Source organism: Rhinopithecus roxellana, chromosome 6, assembly GCF_007565055.1.
Source record: "Rhinopithecus roxellana isolate Shanxi Qingling chromosome 6, ASM756505v1, whole genome shotgun sequence".
NCBI classification, from domain to species: Eukaryota; Metazoa; Chordata; class Mammalia; order Primates; family Cercopithecidae; genus Rhinopithecus; species Rhinopithecus roxellana.
This window is the reverse complement of record NC_044554.1, coordinates 74,031,061-74,054,899: the sequence shown is the minus strand read 5'-3', so window position 1 is coordinate 74,054,899 and position 23,839 is coordinate 74,031,061. Positions and strand designations below refer to the sequence as shown.

General features: G+C 38.3%; 1 long non-coding RNA gene across 1 annotated transcript in view; it reads left to right on the top strand.

Moving 5' to 3' along the window:
* LOC104658638 overlaps positions 1–23,839 on the top strand; it is a 58,947-nt gene that overhangs the window by 1,250 nt on the left and 33,858 nt on the right. The window contains exon 2 of the long non-coding RNA XR_747453.1: positions 6,234–6,306. This is a non-coding gene — a long non-coding RNA (uncharacterized LOC104658638). The remainder of the gene's footprint in view (positions 1–6,233; positions 6,307–23,839) is intronic.

Here is a 23,839-nt window from a genome sequence, read left to right as displayed (position 1 = left end):
GAAGTGATGTGGTTTTTGTTGTTATTTCTGTTGTTGTTGTTGTTCTCTTTTGTTTTTTGATTTTTACAGACAGGAAAAGAGTTTTAGGAATCAGAGTACTCTAAAGAGGATAGAAGAAGAGGATGTCATAGAGAACAGATGTGTTTGATGGGGTGATTAAAACTGGAAATTTTGGAGTGGATAAAATTGTTAATAATGAAGTTTAACCATGACCATGGATGAGGTGGAACAGAGGTAAGATCACCAAAGAATGGGGGCAAGAAATGGAGAGGACATGTATTGAAAGAAACACATGTGTGGATATTGATGTCACTGAAAAATATGAAATAAGCATTTATGGAAAAGGAACAGTTGGAAACTAAAATCTCGAAGGAATTGTCAGGGGCAATCAAAGGCTTGTGGATGACTGAGTCAGGGAGAGTTACTTGGGCAGTAAACATATTGGGTAGCATGACTTTCAAAGGAACTGAGAGTTTTGGGGAAAAGGTCATCCCATGGGAAAAGCAGGGCATCCATCCTATCTCCTGACACAGAGGTACAAGACATATTAAAGAGATATGGCAGACACTTCTTCTGAGGAGTAATAGATGGCTTTGAGCAGAGAGTTGTGTTACAGCTTCTAACATTGACTTGTTTAATGTTCTGTGAAATGTTAAAATTTAATATGGCACTTTGAAAGTGAGTAAATATAGGAAATATCCAAGGAACTGGTTTTAAAATGCAGATGCTTCTTAGGTGATCCAGGTGAACACTGTAAGTGATGTCATGTTGATCATACGTACCATTGCTTTAGTGTGATAAGAATGACACTTCACTTCAGTGGTCTTTCTCCCAAAAATCCATAGCCCTACTCTCATCATGAGAAAAACATCAAACAAACCTCAACTGAGGGATATTTTATGAAATATCTGACCAGTGCTTCTCAAAACTGTCAAGGTCATGAAAAACAACAACAATGTCCAAGAAATTGTCATAGTAAAGAGATGCTAAAGAAGACATAATGACAAAGTGCAGTGTGGTATTCTGGGTGGGGTCCTATGACAGAAAAAGGACAATGGGAAAAAAATAACCAAATAATTCAGAATAAAGTATGGGATTTGCTTAATAACAGTGTATCAATACTGGTTCATTAGTTATGACAAATGTGAAATAGTAATATAAAAGTTGACAATGGAGGAGACTGGGTCCAGTGTATATAGGAACTCTGTATTATCTTTGGAACTTTTCTGTAAATCTAAAGTTATTCTTCAAAATAGTCTGTTCCCATAAATGCAGATGTTTAGGTGATAGGACATAAGAACCAGCATTTTAAAACGCTGAGATGTAGTTTAAATACAAGGAAAGGTTAAGATCTTAATTATTTTATTTGATCAGTTTTTGTGAATGTATATTAAGACATAGAATATCTTCAGCACCCAAGAAAATTCCCTCATGCTCCTTTCCACTCAGTATCCCCCTTCCAGGAGTGACTGCTGATCTGATTTCTAACAGTTTCTATTAGCTTAGTGCATATTATTTTATTTATTTATTTTTTTAGACAGAGTCTCACTCTGTTGTCCAGGCTGGAGTGCAGTGGCCCAATCTCGGCTCACTGCAACCTCCACCTCTCAGGTTCAAGCAATTTTCCTGCCTCAGCCTCCCGAGTAGCTGGGATTACAGGCACATGCCACCATGCCTGGCTATTTTTGTATTTTTAGTAGAGATGGGATTTCATCATGTTGGCCAGGCTGGTCTTGAACTCCTGGCCTCAAGTGATCCACCTGCCTCGGCCTCCCAAAGTGCTGAGACTATAGGCATCAGCCACCATGCCCAATGAGTTTAGTGCCTATTATATGATCCATTTATAGTTTCTTTGGGTGATCAAAGTGAACACTGTATTCCTATGAGGAAACTAATATAAATGGAACATATAAAATGCACTTCTTTTGCATCCAGTTTCTTTCACTCAGCACAATATTTGTAAAATATTTATTTTATAGTGTGTATCAGTTGCTTATATACTTTATGGCTAAATAGACTTCCGTTGTATTGATGTGCCAGTATTTAGTTATATATCTTTTGGTTGATGAATAATCATCATTTTTAATAACCACAGAAGTGATTATTTTACAGGTGGTATACAGATTTTATTTTGAGAAACATTGTTTTAAAAAGTGGATACTGAATCTATTATTTCTTAGTTAATAAACATTTCCAAGCATGAGAAGATAACTGAGTATCTAAGAACCTTAATACAGCTGCAAAATAATATGTCAAGATTATCTCACTAGCCGGGTAAACAATAACAATAAACAATAGCCTAGTAATGAAAACGTGCAAGGTATTAGAATGTCTATGTAGACAAGAGAAATAATTTGTCGTCTAAGAGAGCTCATTTGTCTTTAGTTCAAAATGGTGCTGATTTGTTTATCTGTCTTTAGGGACCAATGAGAACAAAATGAATATAGGCGGTGTGTTTCTGATGAGGCAGTATACATCTCTGGTGATAGTTGGGCAGTTTGGCCAACATGAGGTGACCTTTCGCATTTCTGCAGCATTGTGTTTCAGACATAATATATACACTGTACTGGGTGTTTAAGGAATGTTGAGGGAAAGGAAATAGCCTGATAAATTGCAGGGAAGGAAAAAAAGACAAACTGTTGGAAAGAATACACATCTGAATTCGGAAGACAGGAAGAAACAAGGAGCTAAGGATATAGGCTTGCTCTTCACAGCTCTCTGGAGTGCAATAATTGAGACTGAGAGCACAAGTAATATTCTGAATAGGAAAAGAAGGCTGCTGCTGCAACTTACACTTGGAACACAGACTACCATGGCAGTAAGCTGCTTCTGTTCCCATAGGAACCTGTATTCTCCAGCCCCAGTCTGAGTAAGCATTTGGAGCGTATCTTCCACAGCTTCATGAGAAATGCATGAGTAAATTAAAATCTGTTCCCACTCTTTCCATATCCAGTGGCTGCAATTTCTCCCTTCTGTGTATTTTCTCTTTTGCTCATTCTCATTATCTCTTTATTTTTTCTTCTTCTTTTGTTTGGATGTTTCATCTTGTGTGTATGCTCCTAATTTTACACTTTCACTTTCTCAATAATGTTTATAAACCCTATGTTGTCATTTAAATGAAAATCATATTTGGCATTTTAATGTAGATTTGGAAGAATTAAAAAGGTAAAAAACCCTAAGCCATCAGAGAGATGAGCTGAACAGCTTTAAGAGAACATCAACCTCACCCTGCAGTATAACAGGGTGAGTCTGAAATTGGGATAGCTAGAGACTGAACCCAGTCCCCAGGGAAGACTCTAAATTCCTTCCCCCAAATTTCACATGGAAATTTGTTTATCAGAATCAGGCAGAGATGGCTAGCTTTACTTTCTGGAAAACCTATGATGTCATTTTATTAACTGTTTAGATTGGCTGCAAAATGCCTCCAAGATTATTTGATGGTTTAGTGTTTGGCCTTGTTGCACCATAATAATTTGATGGCCTCGTGATTTCATTTAGAGCCTGATATTGTCAGTCACACCAGATTCAAGTGTAGCTCTTACACAGCTGGAAGTAAAAGTCTTCAAATGTTGGCATTGGTGTGGCCCATTGATATGATTTTAAATTGTTGAGGGAATTAAGAATAATATGCTGAAGAAATATGAAGCAGGTCTAGAGTCAATGAAATTATTCAGCTCGATGAATTCTCACTTGTTGAATATAATGAGTCTACTGGCTGTGTGTACATTGTTACTACGGCAGTGAGCATGTGAGGCTCAGGGTTTCTCAGTATCTGATCATATAATGACTGGAAGGCAGGATACAAAAATGTTTCCTAGCTTCAGAGTTGGTTGTTTTCTTCAGCCTCTATGCTGCATTTGGGTCATCTTACCTCCTTTGCTGTAGCTGGGAAGGGTATTGTTGTGAGGCCATATCTCATGCTTGAAATAAAAGAGTTGGGAGCCATTTTGTGTTGGGTTCAAATCTCTTTCTTCTATTACCTCTCCAACTGTCCTAGGGAAGTTATTTAGTCTCTTTGAATCTCTCCTTCTTCATCCTTAAAGTAGGAGCTTACAGTAATATATAAAAAGAGTATATAACATCTATGGAGTTGTTTTCATGATTGAATGAGTTGTTACCTGTCAATCACTTGGAACAGTTACAGAACATAGCAAGGGCCTACTACCTGGTAGCCATTAGTGTTTTTATTGCTTAATATATTTTTCTTTATATCTCTTTCATCTTAGTTGGTAGGATGTCTTTGATTGGTGATTTTTGTCCTACTCAGAGTACAACCCATTAAAATAAAATAAACACTTGCAAACAAGGTACTCTTCTGAAGACTTACACAGAGCTTACTGCAGCAGTGTGGTGATGTTTAGCAGCTTGCTCACTACAACTTTTCATAGAATATCAATGTCTTAGCCACCTTTTCACAGATATGTGAGCTATACCAGTAGAAGTAACACATATGGATCAAGGTTGCCCATTAAGTCACGAGAGCTCTTCTTATAGCTAACATTTTCAGTACTCCCAGGTCAAGACTTTAGACTGATGCATTAAGAACCTATCAATCTGAGCACACTGGGAGGCCAAGGCGGGTGGATCACCTGAGGTCAGGAGTATGAGACCAACCTGGCCAACATGGTGAAACTTTGTCTCTACTGAAAATACAAAAATTAGTCAGGTGTGGTGGCAGGCGCCTATAATCCCAGCTACTCAAGAGACTGAAGCAAGAGAATTGCTTGAACCCAGGAGGTGAAGGTTGTAGTAAGCTGAGATTGCACTTGCACTCAAGCCTGGGTGACAAGAGCAAAACTCCATCAACAAAACAAAACAAAAACAAACAAACAAACAAACAAAAAACACCTATCTTGATAAAATGTACTCTAATATAGAAGAGCTCGTTTGTTTGGATGGGGTTCTTATGGCCAAATTTTGTATTTTATTTCTGATACTGTCTTTATAATGACAATGAAGGGGATCAATTCATTATTTATTTTTCTATTTATTTCTGTGTGTATTTTTCAGCTTGGGCTGTCATAAAAAATACTATAGACTGGGTGGCTTAAACAACAGAAATTTATTTCTCACAGTCACAGTCCTGAGGGCTTAAAAGTCCAAGATCAAGGTGCCCACCAAGTTCCCCAGTGAAAGTGCTCTTCTTGGCTTGAAAATGGCTGCTTTTTCATGGCATTTCACGGTATCATAAAGTGGACAGAGGGAGAGAAAGAGAAAAAGAGAGAGAGAGAAAGTGAGGAAGAAAAGCCTCTGTTGTCTCCTCTTAGAAGGGCAGTAATCTCACCATGAGGCCCCGCGCCCTCATGACCTCATCTAAACCTAATTATTTTACAAAGGTCCCATCTCCAAATACCATCACATTGGGAGTTAGAGCTTCAAAAAATAATATTGGGGGCAAGGTGTAACTCAGTCCATAGCAGTTTGTTTAGTTATTGGTAAGAAACAGCAATAATTTGTGACAGCTCTTTATAAGGAAAAAATATTGTGGAGCTTGGAATTTAAAAGGATCCTATTTTTTAGCCTGAAAATATGTGATAAAATATAAACATCAACCTTACTGAGCAGGTTTAGTATAAACTAAGTGTGATTTGAATGCAAAAACTCCCAAAAGGTTCTCATTAGAGGCCAGACTCATAAGGTCTGCCATTCCTCATCAGACACGTGTTGTCAAAAAATATTGAGACACACATGTGTAAAAGTTAGCAGGTTCTTAGAAGATATTATAAATTATAAGTTTCTTAAATGTTTCTGTCTTTCTCAGAGCTAGTCAAATACTAGAGTCTGAAATTATCAATTTGGGGGTCACACATTTCTTTGGGTTAATATTGTGCCTCCCTAAATGTTCTTTTTAAGTGGGAATATATTCCCTTGAAGGCAGGACATAGAAACACCTAATGATAGGAAAATTTTCCTGGCCAAGAGTGAATAGGAGAGAAAGGAGTCTGGGGAATGGGACACAGAATTTCTAAGTGTAGGTGTGGAGGGAGAAGAGAGGGGTCAGGGACACCCCCCTGGGGTTTCCCATTACAATCCTGTGGAAGGCCAGGAATAGAATGAACAGAATGAGATTACCTAGGTGCAGAGTGGTGTCTAGAGGATAATAAAGACCACTTACTGGTATATTTGGTTTGTTAATGTTTCACATACAGAAATAACCTAATGACCACCAGTTTTTCAGTTCCAGGTAATCATCATCATATACTAACTCCATGACTTTCATTGTTTGTTTTCAGATAAGCAAAAAGAAAAGTAAGAGATATGGAACTGAACTTCCCTTTGGCAAAAAAATTAGAAAATGATAATCAGGTGAGGAGAGACCTTAAAACAGAAAATTATATACTTTGGGGTTATTGAAAAACAATTTACTCCTGTGATATTATACTATGTAAGAGAAGAGTTGATGTAGAACTATATGGATAAGAGTAGTATTGAATGGTTTTATCATAAAAATATTTCTTCATATCTAGTCCCACAGACATAAAATATATTTTTTAGCTTATTCTTCTACTAAGACTCAAAGCAAAGTAAATGGAATATAAATCTCTCTTCCCCCCCTTATTTACCTTAAGACATCTGTGAATCATTCTTCAACATATAAAAAAATTTATAAGGCCAGTACCTTGAGAACATCAAATTTTTGAAAACACATATGAATTTACATAGTCAATAATAAGATTTGTTAAGAACCCTGGGTGAAAGGAAATGGTGAATCAGCCTGGTGAATTAATCTGCTCATCAGATTAATACATAAAAGTGGAAACTTGGGTAATGCTATTTTCTTTACATTTACCTGATGGATCTATGATTTTTAGACAGGTATGAACAAATGGCATTTTATGATCCAGAAGGAAATGATATTTTGTTTTTCTGAAGTTAGTTATTCACAGAGATAAATACTGAGTACACCTCAAACTCATATGGTTTTAAGTATAAAATCACAGATGAGTTATATAATACACAGTTTCTGTGCACACTTGCTGAAAACATGTATCTTTTTATGTATTTTCAGTTCACAATACTTGTCAGAACTTCAGTGTATTTAAGCTGGGTACTATGTTTTTTGCCAAAACAAACCATATGAAGACAACACCCTTTGGTAGGAACACTGATATTTGGTATGCATTAAACATTATTGTTGTTATGTTTATAATTTACCATGTATTTTCTGGTCATTAAAGATGGCATTTTATTTAATATGGCTAAGGTTATAGTTGTAAGAACTAGCTAAAATATATTCAAATCCTTTTAAAGCTCTGTATTAGTCTGTTCTTGCACTGCTATAAAGAAATACCCGAGACTAGTAATTTATAAAGAAAAGAGGTTTAATTGGCTTATGGTCCTGCAGGCTGTGCAAGAATCAGGGCTAGGGACGTCTCAGAAAATTTTCAATCATGACAAAAGGTGGAGGGGAAGCAGGCAGGTCTTACTTGACTGAGCAGGAAGACGAGGAATGAGGTGAGGGGTGCTACACGCTTTTGGTATTGCGACAACTCACTCTCACGAGAACAGCAGCAAAAGGGAAATCCACCCTCATAATCCAATTAGTTCCCACCAGACTCCACCTCCAACGCTGGGAATTCCAGCTGGACATGAGATTTGGGCAGGGACATAGACCCAAACCGTGTCAAGCTTCCTTTATTCAAGCAGAGAATACTTAGGGGTAAACGGATTCAGAGGACCTAAAATATATTAAGAAGGATGGAAATTATATACTATTTATCCTTTTTGTGAATTTCAAGGACCAGGTTTTCTTAGAGAGGAACTCCTGTGATTTAGGTTCACTTTAAATTCTGAGCAGTACAGATGGTGTTTTTAAATAATGATTACAGAACATCACTCTGTACATTTTAAATTGTTTCCAGTAAAGGGGAGGGCCTAAATAATCACAACTCAGTTAGTTAATTTATAATTAATATTTCATCTAAAAAGAAAATGGGCTTATTGTGGGAAAAAAATAATAACAGTGAAATGCTCATATCAAATTTCATTGTAAAGTTGTTTCATAATTAGAGTTTTATCAGATGTTATATTGTAGCATTAGCAAACTGGAGCATGCAGTAGTAAATATCGGCTGTAAGGGTTTTGGTCACTTCCTAAACTCTTTATAATTAATGACTCTTAAAAATGTTTTTAGTGTTAGTTTTATTATGTCACCCAGTCATTAATATTTCAACATGGTAATAATCCAACTAAAATGTAATTTTCCAGTTAAAACCACAGCAACCAAGGTACCTTTTCAGTTAATAACAACATTGCCCAATATAACAAAAATTACAACTTCCTGAGAATTCCTGTAAAGCAGGATTTCTCAACCATGGCACTATTGACACTTCGGGGTAAATAATTCTTTGCTGTGTGGGCTGTCCTATGATTGCAGGATGTTTAGTAACATCTTTGGCATCTACCCGCTAAATGCCAATAGCCCCTCCTTTCAGTTGTGACAACCAGGACTGTGTCCAGATGTTGTTAAGTGACCCATGGCTTGGTTGAAAATCACTGCGGTAAGAGCTTAAATGTACCCAATTCTTAGGTGGCAAATAGTTTACCCTTTGGTGGTTGAGTTAGCCTAAGAATAAACCTAACTTTATGATCCTGAGTCACTCTTCTTTTTAAGTCATATTATCTTATCTAACTCATTCTAAATCTAGCCTAGTAGAAAGCAATGTGCCCCATTTCTCTGCGTTACTAATTTTGATGATTGAGTGCTTTAATGGATTTATAATTCAGACTAACTCTGTTATTTGCTATAGGTTCACTTTACAAAAATATTGCAATTTAAATGGCTTTTTTTTTTCCTAAGCATTACAAAGGGCAACAGAATCTGCATGTTTACAACAACCATACAAATATATTTTAAAATGGTGTTTCTATTCTTATCTCTAGGGTCTGTATCAATAAATAGGTATATTATTAGAAGTCACAAGGAAAATTAAGAAACACCAGAGAATGAATTAGCTCAGCCATGCTTATATTTTCTTGGCATATTGGGCTATTATCTTTCTGAATTTCCTTCACTGGCCCACTTTTTATTTGGTCTGACTAATTTTCTCAGGGATGCATTTATTAAAACAAAAACACACAGGCCTTTCAAATTTTGCTGAAGCTTCATTACGGTGGAAATAGGGTCCAGAGGATCTGATGACAGAATCTCTTTCTCTCTCTCTCTCTCTCCCCCTCTCTGACACACACACACACACACACACACACACACACAAAATTTCTTGTGATACTAGAAAGCAATGATGTATAAAATTAAAAAGTTAGAAAAACTATTTAGGTATTTTTAATGACAAAGAAGGAAGAAGTATGAAATTCATTTTTTATTAGCACCAACCAGATGTGAGTATACATAAGACAGACACATTGAGGAATAAAGTACTCCCAAAGGTAAACTGTTTTGAAACCCATTGCTCTCTGCATTCTTATTTGTTTAGAAAAAATGTATATATACACCTTAAAAACTTTACACTGTGTGGTTTTAAAACAATGGATTCTAAAGTTAGCATATATGGGGGATACATAAGTCATGAAAATTTTCTTGATGACAATTATTTTTAAAATACAACATCTGTTAGTAGTGAAAGAGCAAGTTCATGGTTGTCATTTTCCTGGGTTTAGGAGGGAAGAGTCAACAGAGAAATAGAGGTGAGATTTATACCTGCTCCATTCTAGATATTTTATAATTTCTTTGTATATGCATTCGGTTATACAGAAAATATCTTACTTTATTCTCATATCAAATATTCATTTAGCCAGCCATTTCTTGAGTATCTGTTAGAGCCTACACTTTGTTAGGTGCTGGGATGTAATGATAGTAATGATAAGTAAAGCAAAAGCCCAAATATCCATGAGTTCCCAGTCTAGTGGAGAAAAAATTAATATACAGGTAATTGTAATGGGTGGACAAGGGAACTAGTATGAGATGAACCTGTGATCCTCAGCTGGGCAAGTAGAGTGAGGAAGGTGATGCAACAGTACAGGCACCAAAGAAGAAGAGGCTGTAATCAGATGCTCACTGGACCCTTAGCACATATAGTGGAAGAGCAGAGGAGAAGGTGAGTAAGAGCAGAAGAAGCAAATGCAAGAGATTTGAGTCAACAAGAAAACTCTGCAGAGTTCTTTAAAGCCTTTGATGTGAATAGTTGTAGAGCACCTATGGTGGAAGAGTAAAAGGCAATGCTTGGGACCAGGGATGGTGGCTCATGCCTCTAATTCCAGCACTTTTGGGGGCCGAGGCAGGTGGATCACAAGGTCAGGAGTTCAAGACCAGACTGGCCAAAATGGTGAAACCACGTCTCTACTAAAATTACAAAAATTAGCCAGGTGCAGTGGCAGACGCCTGTAATCCCAGCTACTCAGAAGGCTGAGGCAGGAGAATTGCTTGAACCTGGGCAGCAGAGGTTGCAGTGAGCCAAGATCACACCACTGCACTCCAGCCTGGGTGATAGAGTGAGACTCCATCTCAAAAACAGAAAACAAACAAACAAAAAAAAAAAAAGGCAAGGCTTGGGAAAGATACAGAACAGTTTTGAGAGCCCTCAATAACATTCCTTATCTGAGAAGTGCTCTCATTGTGCACTATCTACAATATATTTCTGATTAATTACCTTTGGTCATCACACATAAATCTGACTAATGTGTGCATTGGGTTACAGGTTAAAATTATCTTTGCAGGCTTCCTACCATTTAATTCTCAAAACAACTATATTTTGTGTAAAGGCAAACTCCCTTAGAGAGGCTAAGTTACTTAGTTTGCTAGTAACTGGTAATGGCAGGATTTGAACACAAAGGCTCTGAACACCAAATCTCCATATTACTTGTGTTTTTCCCTAGTCATCAGTCTTATAAAGAGCTGTGTATTATGCCATTCTCACATTGCTATAAAGAAATATCCGAGACTGGGAATTTATAAAGAAAAGAGATGTAACTGGATTATGCAGGCTTTACAGGAAGCATGGTGCTGGCATTTGCTCACTGTCTAGAAAGGCCTCAGGAAGCTTACAATCATGGCAAAAGGCGAAGGGGAAGCAGGCATGTCACTTGGCAAAAGCAGGAGCAAGAAAGCAATTGGGGTGGGGAGGTGCCACATACTTCTAAAGGAACAGATCTGATGAGAACTCACTATCACAAAGACAGCACCAAGCTATGAGAGATCCACCCGCATAATCTACACACCTCCCTCCAGGCCACACCTCCAGCACTGGAGAATCTAATTTAACATGAGATTTGGATGGGGTAATGTATTTGAACTATATCATTTCACCACTGGCCCCCTTCAAATCTTATGTCCTCACATTTCAAAATATAATCATCTGTTCTCAATAGTCCCCCCAAAGTCTTAACTCATTCCAGCATTAATCCGAAAGTCTCAAGTTCCAAACCCACAGTATTACCTGTAAATGAGTTTCTTTTATCTATGAGCTGTAAATAAATAAATAAATAAATAACAATTAAGTTAGTTGCTTCCAAGATACAATGGGAGTTCAGGCATTGGGTAAACATTCCCATTCCAAAAGACAGAAGTCATGAAAATGAAAGGGGCTACACACCCCCATACAAGTTCAAAACCCCACAGGGCAGTCATTAAGTCTTAAAGCTCCAAAGTCATCTCAATTGACTGTATGTCCCACATCCAGGGAAAATGGGTGCAGAAGGTGGGCTCTCAAGGCCTTAGGCAGCTCCACCTTGTGGTTTTGCAAGGTGCATGTTCTAAGGCTGCTCTCATAGGCTGGAGTTGAGTGACTGCCCCTTTTCTACATGCTGGGTGCAAGCTACTAGTATATCTACCATTCTCAGGTCTGGAGGATGGTGGCCCTCTTCCACAGTTCCACTAGGCAATGCCCCATTGGGGACTCTGTGTGGGGCTTCCAACTCCACATTTCTCCTCCACACTCCCTTAGTAGAGGTTCTCTGTGAGGAGCTCCATCACAACAGCAGGCTTCTGCCTGGACACAGAGACTTTCTCATATATCCTCTGAAATCTAGGCTGAGGCTACCAAGCCTCAACTCTTACACTCTGTGTACCTGAGTACATAGAAGCTGCCTAAGCTTACAGCATGCACCCTCTGGAGCTATGGCCCAAGCTATACCTGGGTCCATTTGAGCCAAGGCTGGATCTGGAACAACCAGGATGTGGGGAACATTGTCCCGAGACTGTGCAGGGCAGCAAGGCTATAGGCCTGTCCCACAAAACCACTCTTCCCTCCTAGGCATTCAGGACTGTGATGAGAGGGGCTGCTGCCAAGGACTCAGAAACGCCTTCAAGACCTTTTCCCTATTGTCTTGGCTATCAGCACTTGGCTCCCTTTTAGTTATGCAACTTTCTCTAGCAAATGGTTGCTCCTGAAAAAGCTTTTTCTTTATCTGCCACATGGCTGGGCTGTAAATTTTCCAAACTTTTATGCTCTGCTTCCCTTTTAAATATGTTTCAACTTTAAGTCATTTCTTTGTACCCTCATCTGAGGTTAGGCTGTTAGAAGCAACCAAGTCACATTGAAATGTTTTGGTTCTTAGAAATTTTTCCCACCAAATACCCTAAATTATCTTTGAAGTTTAAATTTCCACAGATCCCTAGGAAATGAACAGAATGCAACCAGGCATTCTTGGGAAACACAAGTGCAATGGGGATTTGGTATCCAGAGGATTTGTGTTCAAATCCTGCCATTATCTGTTACTAGAAAACTACATATCTTAGCCTCTCTAAGAGTTTATTCTTACACAAAATATGGTTGTTTTGAGAATTAATGGTAAGAAGCATGTGAAGATAATTTTAACCTGTAACCCACTGCATGCACTAGTCTTACGTGTGGCAACCAAAGGGAATTAGTCAGACATAGAAGACAGTGCATAATAAGAGTACTTCTCTGGGGCGTCCGTTCCAAGATGGCCAAATAGGAACAGCTCCAGTCTGCAGCTCCCAGCGTGATCAATGCAGAAGGCAGGTCATTTCTGCATTTCCAACTGAGGTACCTGGTTCATCTCACTGGGACTGGTTGGACAATGGGTGCAGCCCATGGAGGGCTAGCCACAGCAGGGCAGGGCATCACCTCACCCAGGAAGTCCAAGGTGTCAGGGGGTTTCCCTTTCCTAGCCAAGGAAAGCCATGACAGACTGCACCTGGAAAATCAGGACATTGCCACCCAAATACTGCACTTTTCCAATGGTCTTAGCAAATGGCACACCAGGAGATTATATCCCACACCTGGCTCAGTGGGTCCCACGCCCACGGAGCCTTGCTCACTGCTACCACAGAAGTCCAAGATGGAATTGCGAGGCAGCAGCCTGGCTAGGGAGGGGCGTCTACCATTGCTGAGGCTTAAGTAGATAAACAAAGTGGCCTGGAAGCTCGAACTGGGTGGAACCCATCACAGCTCAAGGAGGCCTGCCTGCCTGCCTCTGTAGTCTCCACCTCTGGGGGCAGGGCAAAGCTGAACAAAAGGCAGCAGAAACTTCTACAGACCTAAACGTCCCTGTCTGACAGTGCTGAAGAGAGCAGTGGTTCTCCCAGAATGGTGTTTGAGCTCTGAGAACAGACAGACTGCCTCTTCAAGTGAGTCCTTGACCCCTGTGTAGCCTAACTGGGAGACACCTCCCAGTAGGGGCCGACTGACACCTCATACAGCTAGGTGCCCCTCTGAGACAAAGCTTCCAGAGGAAGGATCAGGCAGCAATATTTGCTGTTGTGCAATATTTGCTGTTCTGCAGCCCCTGCTGGTGATACCCAGGCAAACAGGGTCTGGAGTGGACTTCCAGCAAACTCCAACAGACCTGCAGCTGAGGGTCCTGACTGTTAGAAGTAAAACTGAAAAACAGAAAGGAAGAGCATCAACATTAACAGAAAGGACATCCACACCAAAACCCCATCTGTAGGTCACCATCATCAAAGACTAAAGGTAGATAAAACCACAAAGGTGAGGAGAAACCAGAGCAGGAAAGCTGAAAATTCTAAAAACCAGAACACCTCTTCTCCTCCAAAGGATCACAGCTCCTCACCAGCAATGGGACAAAGCTGGATGGAGAATGACTTTGATGAGTTGACAGAAGTAGACTTCAGAAGGTCAGTAATAACAAACTTCTCCTAGCTAAAGGAGGATGTTTTAACCCATAGCAAGGAAGCTAAAAACCTTGAAAAAAATATTAGATGAATGGCAAACTAGAATAAACAGTGTAAAGAAGAGTTTAAATGACTTGATGGAGCTGAAAACCATGGCACAAGAACTGCGTGATGCATGCACAAGCTTCAGTAGCCAATTTGATCAACTGGAAGAAAGGGTATCAGTGACTGAAGATCAAATTAATGACATGGAGTGAGAAGAGAAGTTTAGAGAAAAAAGAGTAAAAAGAAATGAACAATGTCTCCAGGAAATATGGGACTATGTGAAAAGACCAAATCTACATCTGATTGGTGTACCTGAAAGTGACAGTGAGAATGGAACCAAGTGGGAAAACACTTGTCAGGATATTATCCAGGAGAACTTCCCCAACCTAGCAAGGCAGGCCAACATTCAAATTCAGAAAACATAGAGAATACCACAAAGATATTCCTTGAGAAGAGCAACCCCAAGACACATAACTATCAGATTCATCAAGGTTGAAATGAAGGAAAAAATGTTAAGGGAAGCCAGAGAGGAAGATCAGGTTACTCACAATGGGAAGCCCATCAGACTAACAGCAGATCTCTCAGCAGAAACTCTACAAGCCAGAAGAGTGAGGGCCAATATTCAACATTCTTAAAGAAAAGAATTTTCAACGCAGAATTTCACATCCAAACTAAGCTTCATAAGTGAAAGAGAAATAAAATCCTTCCCAGACAAGCAAATGCTGAGAGAGTTTGTCACCACCAGGCCTGCCTTACAAGAGCTCCTGAAGGAAGCACTAAACATGGAAAGGAACAACCGATACCAGTCACTGAAGAAACATGCCAAATTGTAAAGACCATCAATGCTAGGAAGAAACTGCATCAACTAACGGGCAAAACAACAAGCTAACATCATAATGACAGGACCAAATTCACACATAACAATATTAACCTTAAATGTAAATGAGCTAAATGCCCCAGTTAAAAGACACAGACTGGCAAATTGGATAAAGAGTCAAGACCCATCAGTGTGCTGTATTCAGGAGACGCATGTCACATGCAGACACACATAGGCTCAAACTAAAGAGATGGAGGAAGATCTACCAAGCAAATGGAAAGCAATAAAAAGCAACGGTTGCAATCCTAGTCTCTGATAAAACAGACTTTAAACCAACAAAGATCAAAAGAGACAAAGAAGGTAATTACATAATGGTAAAGGGATCAATTCAACAAGAAGAACTAACTATCCTAAATATATATGCACCCAATACAGGAGAACCCAGATTCATAAAGCAAGTCCTTAGAGACCTACAAAGAGACTTAGACTCCCACACAATAATAATGGGAGACTTTAACACCCCACTGTCAATTTTAGACAGATCAATGAGAGAAGTTAACAAAGTTATCTGGGACTTGAACTCAGCTCTGCACCAAGTGTACCTAATAGATAGATATAGAACTCTCCACCCCAAATCAGCACCACATCATACTTATTCCAAAGTTGACCACATAGTTGGAAGTAAAGCACTCCTTAGAAAATGTAAAAGAACAGAAATCACAACAAACTGTCTCTCAGACCACAGTGCAATCAAATTAGAACTCAAGATTAAGAAACTCACTCAAAACTGCACAACTACATGGAAACTGAAGAACCTGCTCCTGAATGACTACTGGGTAAATAATGAAAAGAAGGCAGAAATAAAGATATTCTTTGATGAGAATCATCATCAATGAGAACGAAGACACAATGTATCAGATTCTCTGGGACACATTTAAAGCAATGTGTGGAGGGAAATTTATAGCACTAAATGCCCACAAGAGAAAGCAGGAAGTATCTAAATTCGACACCCTACCATCATAATAAAAGAACTAGACGAGCAAGAGCAAACAAATTCAAAAGCTACCAGAAGGCAAGGAATAACTAAGATCATAGTAGGACTGAAGGAGATATAGACACAAAAAAACCCTTCAAAAAATCAATGAATCCAGGAGCTGGTTTTTCGAAAAGATCAACAAAACTGATAGACCACTAGCCAGACTAATAAAGAAGAAAAGAGAGAAGAATCAAATAGATGCAATAAAAAATGATAAAGGGGATATCACCACTGATCCCACAGAAATACAAACGACCATCAGAGAATACTATAAACACCTCTATGCAAATAAACTAGAAAATCTAGAAGAAATGGATAAATTCCTGGACACATACACCCTCCCAAGACCAAACCAGGAACAAGTTGAATCCCCGAATAGACCAATAACAGGCTCTGAAATTCAGGCAATAATTAAGAGGCTGCCAACCAAAAACCAGTCCAGGACCAGATGGATTCACAGCTGAATTGTACCAGAGGTACTGAGAGGAGCTGGTACCATTCCTTCTGAAACTATTCCAATCAATAGAAAAAGAGGGAATCCTCCCTAACCCATTTTATGAGGCCAGCATCATCCTGATAACAAAGCCTGGCAGAGACATAAAAAAAGAGAATTTTAGACCAATATCCCTGATGAACACTGATGCAAAATCCTCAATAAAATACTGGCAAATTGAATCCAGCAGCACATCAAAAAGCTTATCCACCATGATCAAGTCGGCTTCATCCCTGGGATGCAAGGCTAGTGCAACATATGCAAACCAATAAATGTAATTCATCACATAAACACAACCAAAGACAAAAACCACAGGATTTTCTCAATAGATGCAGAAAAGGCCTTCAACAAAATTCAACAGCCCTCCATGCTAAAAACTCTCAATAAACCAGGTCTTGATGGAACGTATCTCAAAATAATAAGACCTATTTATGAAAAATCCACAGCCAATATCATACTGAATGGACAAAAACTGGAAGCATTCCCTTTGAAAACCGGCACAAGACAGGGATGTCCTCTCTCACCACTCCTATTCCACATAGTGTTGGAAGTTCTGGCCAGGGCAATCTGTCGGGAGAAAGAAATAAAGGGTATTCAATTAGGAAAGAGGAAGTCAAATTGTCCCTGTTTACAGATAACATGATTGTATATTTAGAAAACCCCATTGTCTCAGCCCAAAATCTCCATAAGCTGACAAACAACTTCAGCAAAGTCTCAGGATACAAAATCAATGTGCAAATATCACAAGCATTCCTATACATGAATAATAGACAGAAAGCCAAATCATGAGAGAATTCCCATTCACAATTGCTACAAAAAGAATAACATATCTAGGCATCCAGTTTACAAAGGATGTGAAGGACCTCTTCATGGAGAACTACAAATCACTGCTCAACGAAATGAAAGAGGACACAAACAAATGGAAGAACATTCCATGCTCATGGATAGGAAGAATCAATTTTGTGAAAATGGTCATACTGCTCAAGGCAATTTATAGATTCAATGTCATTGCCATCAAGCCACTAATGACTTTCTTCACAGAATTGGAAGAAACTACTTTAAAGTTATATAGAACAACAACAACAAAAAAAAAAACAAAAGAGCCCACATTGCCAAGACAATCCTAAGGAAAAAGAACAAACCTGAAGGCATCACGCTACCTGACTTCAAACTATACTGCAAGGCTACAGTCACCAAAACAGCATGATACTGGTATCAAAACAGAGAGACAGACCAATGGAACAGAACAGAGGCCTCAGAAACAACACCACACATCTACAACCATCTGATCGTTGACAAACTTGACAAAAACAAGAAATGGAGAAAGGATTCCCTATTTAATAAATGTGTTGGGAAAACTGACTAGCCATATGTGGAAAGCTGAAACTGGATCCCTTCCTTACACCTTATACAAAAATTAATTCAAGATGGATTAAAGTCTTAAATGTTAGACCTAAAACCATAAAAACCCGAGAAGAAAACCTAGGCAATACCATTCAGGACATAGGCATGGACAAGGACTTCATGTCTAAAACACCAAAAGCAACGGCAACAAAAGCCAAAATACACAAATAGGATCAATTAAACTAAAGAGCTTCTGCACAGCAAAAGAAACTACCAGCAGAGTGAACAGGCAACCTACAGAATGGGAGAAAATTTTTGCAATCTACCCGTCTGACAAAGGGCTAATATTCAGAATCTACAAAGAACTTAAACAAATTTACAAGAAAAAAATCAACCCCATCAAAAAGTGGGCAAAGGATATGAACAGACACTTCTCAAAAGAAGACATTTATGCAGCCAACAGAGACATGAAAAAATGCTCATCATTACTGGTCATTAGAGAAATGCAAATCAAAACCACAATGAGATACCGTCTCATACCAGTTAGAATGGCAATCATTAAAAAGTCAGGAAACAACAGGTGCTGGAGAGGATGTGGAGAAATAGGAACACTTTTACACTGTTGGTGGGACTGTAAACTAGTTCAACCATTGTAGAAGACAGTGTGGCAATTCCTCAAGGATCTAGAACTAGAAATACCATTTGACCCAGCCATCCCATTACTGGGGATATACCCAAAGGATTATAAATCATGCTACTATAAAGACACATGCACATGTATGTTTATTGTGGCACTATTCACAATAGCAAAGACTTGGAACCAAACCAAATGTCCATCAGAGATAGACTGGATTAAGAAAATGTGGCACATATACACCATGGAATACTATGCAGCCATAAAAAAGGATGAGTTCATGTTCTTTGCAGGGATGTGGATGAAGCTGGAAACCATCATTCGGAGCAAACTATCACAAGGACAGAAAACCAGACACGACATGTTCTCACTCATAGGTGGGAGTTGAACAATGAGAACACTTGGACACAGGGCAGGGAACATCACCCACTGGGGCCTGGCATGGGGTGGGGGAATGGGGGAGGGATAGCATTAGGAAAAATACCTAATATAAATGACAAGTTAATGGGTGCAGCAAACCAACATGGCACATGTACATATTTGTAAAAAACCTGTACGTTGTGCACATGTACCCTAGAACTTAAAGTATATATTTAAAAAAGAGTACTTCTCTGATAAAGCATATTACTGAAGGCTCTCAAAACTGTTCTGTTTCTTTCTCTAGCCTTACCTTCTACTCTTCCATCATAGGTGCTGTAAAACTAGTCACATCAATGTCTTTAAAGAATTCTGCAGAGTTTTCTTGTTGACTCAAACCCCTTGCATTTGCTTCTTCAGCTTGTTACCTAATTTCAAAAGTCACTTCCACATTTTCAGGTATCTTCACAGCAATGCCCCACTTCTCCATACAAATATTCTGTATTAATTAGTTTGTTCATGCAATGCTGTAAAGAAAATACCTGAGACTGGGTAATTTATAAAGACATTTAATTGGTTCATGGTTCTGCAGGTTTTACTGCTGGTATTGTGTCGGCATCTGCTCAGCCTCTAGGGAGGCCTCAGGAAGCTTATAATCACAATCATGATGGAATTTATTGATAGTTATGATTTAAAACTATATTGATGTACATATTGCTTTTTATAGGCAAATATTTAAAAATATGGTTTAATAATGACCTCTGTTTTCTAGGATGTGGGCATGTCACTTGGCAAAAGCAGGAGTAATGGACAGAGAGAGTGGGGGTGGGGAGGTGCCACACACTTTTAAATGACCAAGAACTTACACATTATCATGAAGACAGCATCAAGCCATAAAGGATCCACCCTCAGGATCCAAACACTTTCAACCATCTCCTGCCTTCAGTATTGGGGATTGTAATCCAACATGAGATTTGAGTGGAGACAAATACCAAAACTATATCAAACTGAGAACTTTGGAGCCAGGGAGAGGAGAGAGCTTACCATTGCTGAGAGAAAGGAATATATATATAAACTATACATATGTTTATATATTTATCAAGTATATATATTTATATATATCAACTATATATAACTTTATATATATCAATTGTATATATATATATATCAATTGTATATATCTTTATATATATCAATTACATATAGAGAGAGAGAGAGAGAGAAGAAATATGCATATTTGAGCAAGTTTTTCTCATAGATGTGTCATTACTAAATTTTTATTCCTTGGTTAGGAAATGGAACTGATCAATAATGCACAGTTGAGATTCTAAATTTCATATGTTAAAAAAATTAGCTATAATAAATGAAAAGTAATGAGAGGACTAAATATATTATAAAGTTATATTAATATACATGAATTAGTTACACAAGTTAAAACAATTTATTACCAATGAATGAACAAATTAAATGGAACCAAATAAAAACTGAAGAGAGGGTTCTGAAAATATCAAAATTTAGTATATGATAAACAAAATACTTCAAGTCAGTTGGAAAATATTGCATTTAATGAGTATTGGGAAAACTAGATATTCATTCTGGGAAAGAAGAAAAAATTGGATAAATTCGATTAGCTTTTCACATCTTAGACACTGGTTATTTAAAAATGAATTAGAGATTTAACTATAAAAAAGGTAAATAGAAGCATTTTTAAAATGGAAAATAATTGTTTTATAATTTTGAATAAGAAAGACCTTTCTAGATATTACACATAAGCTGGAAGTCATATTAAAGAAATATTTTAACAAATTCAATTACCAAGCGTTCACACATGCACACAGACACACATGTGAAATCTTCTTTCACAGAAAAATGTATCGTGAAGAAATAAAATCATAGGGGAAATGGTTTAAAAGTGTTTACAATGAATATTAGACAAAGAGCTAATTTCTGTCTCATAGAAAGGGCCACTACACTTGATACGAAAAATGATCAACAACCCAAAGAAGAAATAAATAAATATTTAAAAAAATAAAATAGGAGTGGCTCTTAAGTATGTGAAAAGATTCCTAGCCTCTCTCACAATAAGATAATTATCATTTAAACCTATATAGAGATACATATTACCTTTTGATAGGCAAATATTTAAAAATATTATTTGATCATGAACTCTGTTTTCTAGGATGTGGGGAAACAACTTTCATAGAAATGTAACTTTTTACAACCACTGTGGAAAGTCATTTGGCAACACCTGTCAGAATTATAAACACCTGCTCATTTAATTCCAGAACTTAACTTCTGAAATATATCATGTAGGTAAACTTTGTGCATGCAAAATGACTTGGATGTAAAGTTCCTCACTGCAGCTTTATGTATAAAAGCCAAAGATAGGAAATAATCCCATGTCCATCAAGATGGGACATGATTACACCATGTTGCATCCACTGCTAAAGAAAAGAATGAGGAAGTTTTTTATGCACTGACATAAATTAATTTCCATGTTTTTTGATAAAAGCATGTATATTTGGGCACACATACACCCATACATACTTTTATACACATACTGGTTTAATACACACAATGACTCTAGAAGTGTATGCAGACCACTGATAAGTCATTGCCTCAGAGTGAAAAACTAGGTACTTGGGAGTGGGGGCAGCAGGAAGATTTTTACTATAAATCCTGTTGCACCCTTGGGATTTTGCACCATGTGAATGCATTGCCTTTTAAATAGTAAATTCAGGAAAACACAGTAAGGAATTTCAAAATTGAGTCTCAGAAAATCTGAATAATTCTTTAGAATCCACGATTGCTAAGGTAACTGAGATAGCCTAGAGTCTAATCGGTAAAAATGGGATTTTGTTGATTCTTCTAGTCACTGTGAACTGCTATTAAAAATCATTAAATTACATTATCTGATTCTGTTTGACTTAGTATGTTTTTGAGCCTTTTCTGTTTCTACCAGCATCTCGACTATTTCTGGTTAAATGTTTCTGATTCAGGCCGGGCACGGTGGCTCAAGCCTGTAATCCCAGCACTTTGGGAGGCCGAGACGGGCGGATCATGAGGTCAGGAGATCGAGACCATCCTGGCTAACACGGTGAAACCCCGTCTCTACTAAAAATACAAAAAACTAGTCGGGCGAGGTGGCGGGCGCCTGTAGTCCCAGCTACTGGGGAGGCTGAGGCAGGAGAATGGCGTAAACCCGGGAGGCGGAGCTTGCAGTGAGCTGAGATCCGGCCACTGCACTCCAGCCTGGGTGACAGAGCGAGACTCCGTCTCAAAAAAAAAAAAAAAAAAAAAATGTTTCTGATTCAAATTCTTTTGGAAAGACTCAGATCGGTCCCATTATTGCCATCATCTCTACAGGTCACTTCTTTCATACCAGATTATTATTTGCCATTGTTAGTCTATACATTGACTCACCTTGGTTGGTGACTCATTCTTGGGCAATCATTTATGGTCAGGTAGACAGTACAATTTCAGTTATATGCAGTAAGAATTATCAATAATGTGAATGTTATTGGCCCCACTTCTCCTGCCTGCCAGCATTTGTTTGCTCCCGCCACAACAGACCTCAACACAAACACCTAATCTCTATTTCAACTTCTCTTTTTTCAATTGCTATTAAATCCATTCCAATCAAGCTTTGGTCCTCTACTAATCTACTAATACTACTTATCTCAAGGTCACCACTGAACTTTGCTAAATTAGAAGAAAACGGTTCATCAACTTATTTGACCGCTCAGCTGTCTCACCAGCTATTTGACAGTCTAGAATTTAGGGGGGGAAATAGGCAGGAAGGTCTCTGGGGACTCTCCAGGGTTATATTTATATATATAATTTATATAATATAAAATTTTATTATAGACATTATATATATGAAGTGTATATAATAGATTTTTAGAAATAAACTTTTTTTTGTTTTTTTTGAGACGGAGTCTCGCTCTGTCACCCAAGCTGGAGTGCAGTGGCACAATCTCGGCTCACTGCAAGCTCCGCCTCCCGGGTTCACGCCATTCTCCTGCCTCAGCCTCCCAAGTAGCTGGGACTACAGGCGCCTGCCACCACACCCAGCTAAGTTTTTTGCATTTTTAATAGAGACGGGGTTTCACCGTGTTAGCCACGATGGTCTCCATCTCCTGACCTCGTGATCCGCTCACCTCAGCCTCCCAAAGTGCTGGGATTACAGGCGTGAGCTACCGCACCCGGCCTAGAAATAAACTTTAAAAAATACTTTTTAAAAAAAGTTTCAGAATATTAGTTTAAAGCTGACTGCATCCAGGGATGCAATAAAATTTCTAATTACCTGTCTTTCAATCTCAGGTCTATTATTCTTTGAATCCACTTTATATTGTCTCTTTTTTACTGTAATATGGATGCTTGTTACTCTAAGATTATTATGTTTTCAGCAGCTCAGCTTTCCTCTACTAGGAGGTTCAAAAAAGACCCAGAACTGAGCCTCATTGAGCTATGGTTTGGTCATAACAAAGGATGAACTAATTGCTCTAGTCAGAGGGATGTGTTACTCTGATTGCCAGTGCAGGTCATATACTCACCTTTGTAGTTACAGAAGAAGTAGCTCCAGTAATATCACAAGAATTAGCAGAGATGGAGGGATGGTGTCTTAGTCTTCTTTGTGTTGCTACAATAGAATGCCACACATGGGATAATTTACAAAGAAAATAAAATTTTCACAGTTCTGAGGCTGAAAAATCCCATATCAAAGTGCTAGCGTCTGATAAGGTTGTTTCTGCCACACCATCCCATGGCCGAAGGTGGAAGAGCAGGAGATCAAAAGATGAGGCAAGAGAGAAAATGGGCCAGATTCATTCTTTTCATTAGGATGATAAAGAGAAGAGTTATCATTTTATTAGTAATTCACTCCTGTGATAACTCCCAGCATAATGCCATTAATCTGTTAAGGAGGGCAGAGACATGAACTAATCACCATTTAAAAACCCTACCTCTCAGCACTGTTGCAGTGGGAATCAGGTTTCCAACACATGGAAGTTTGGGGAAACATTCAAACCATAGCAAATCATTTTAAGAGGAGAATAAGG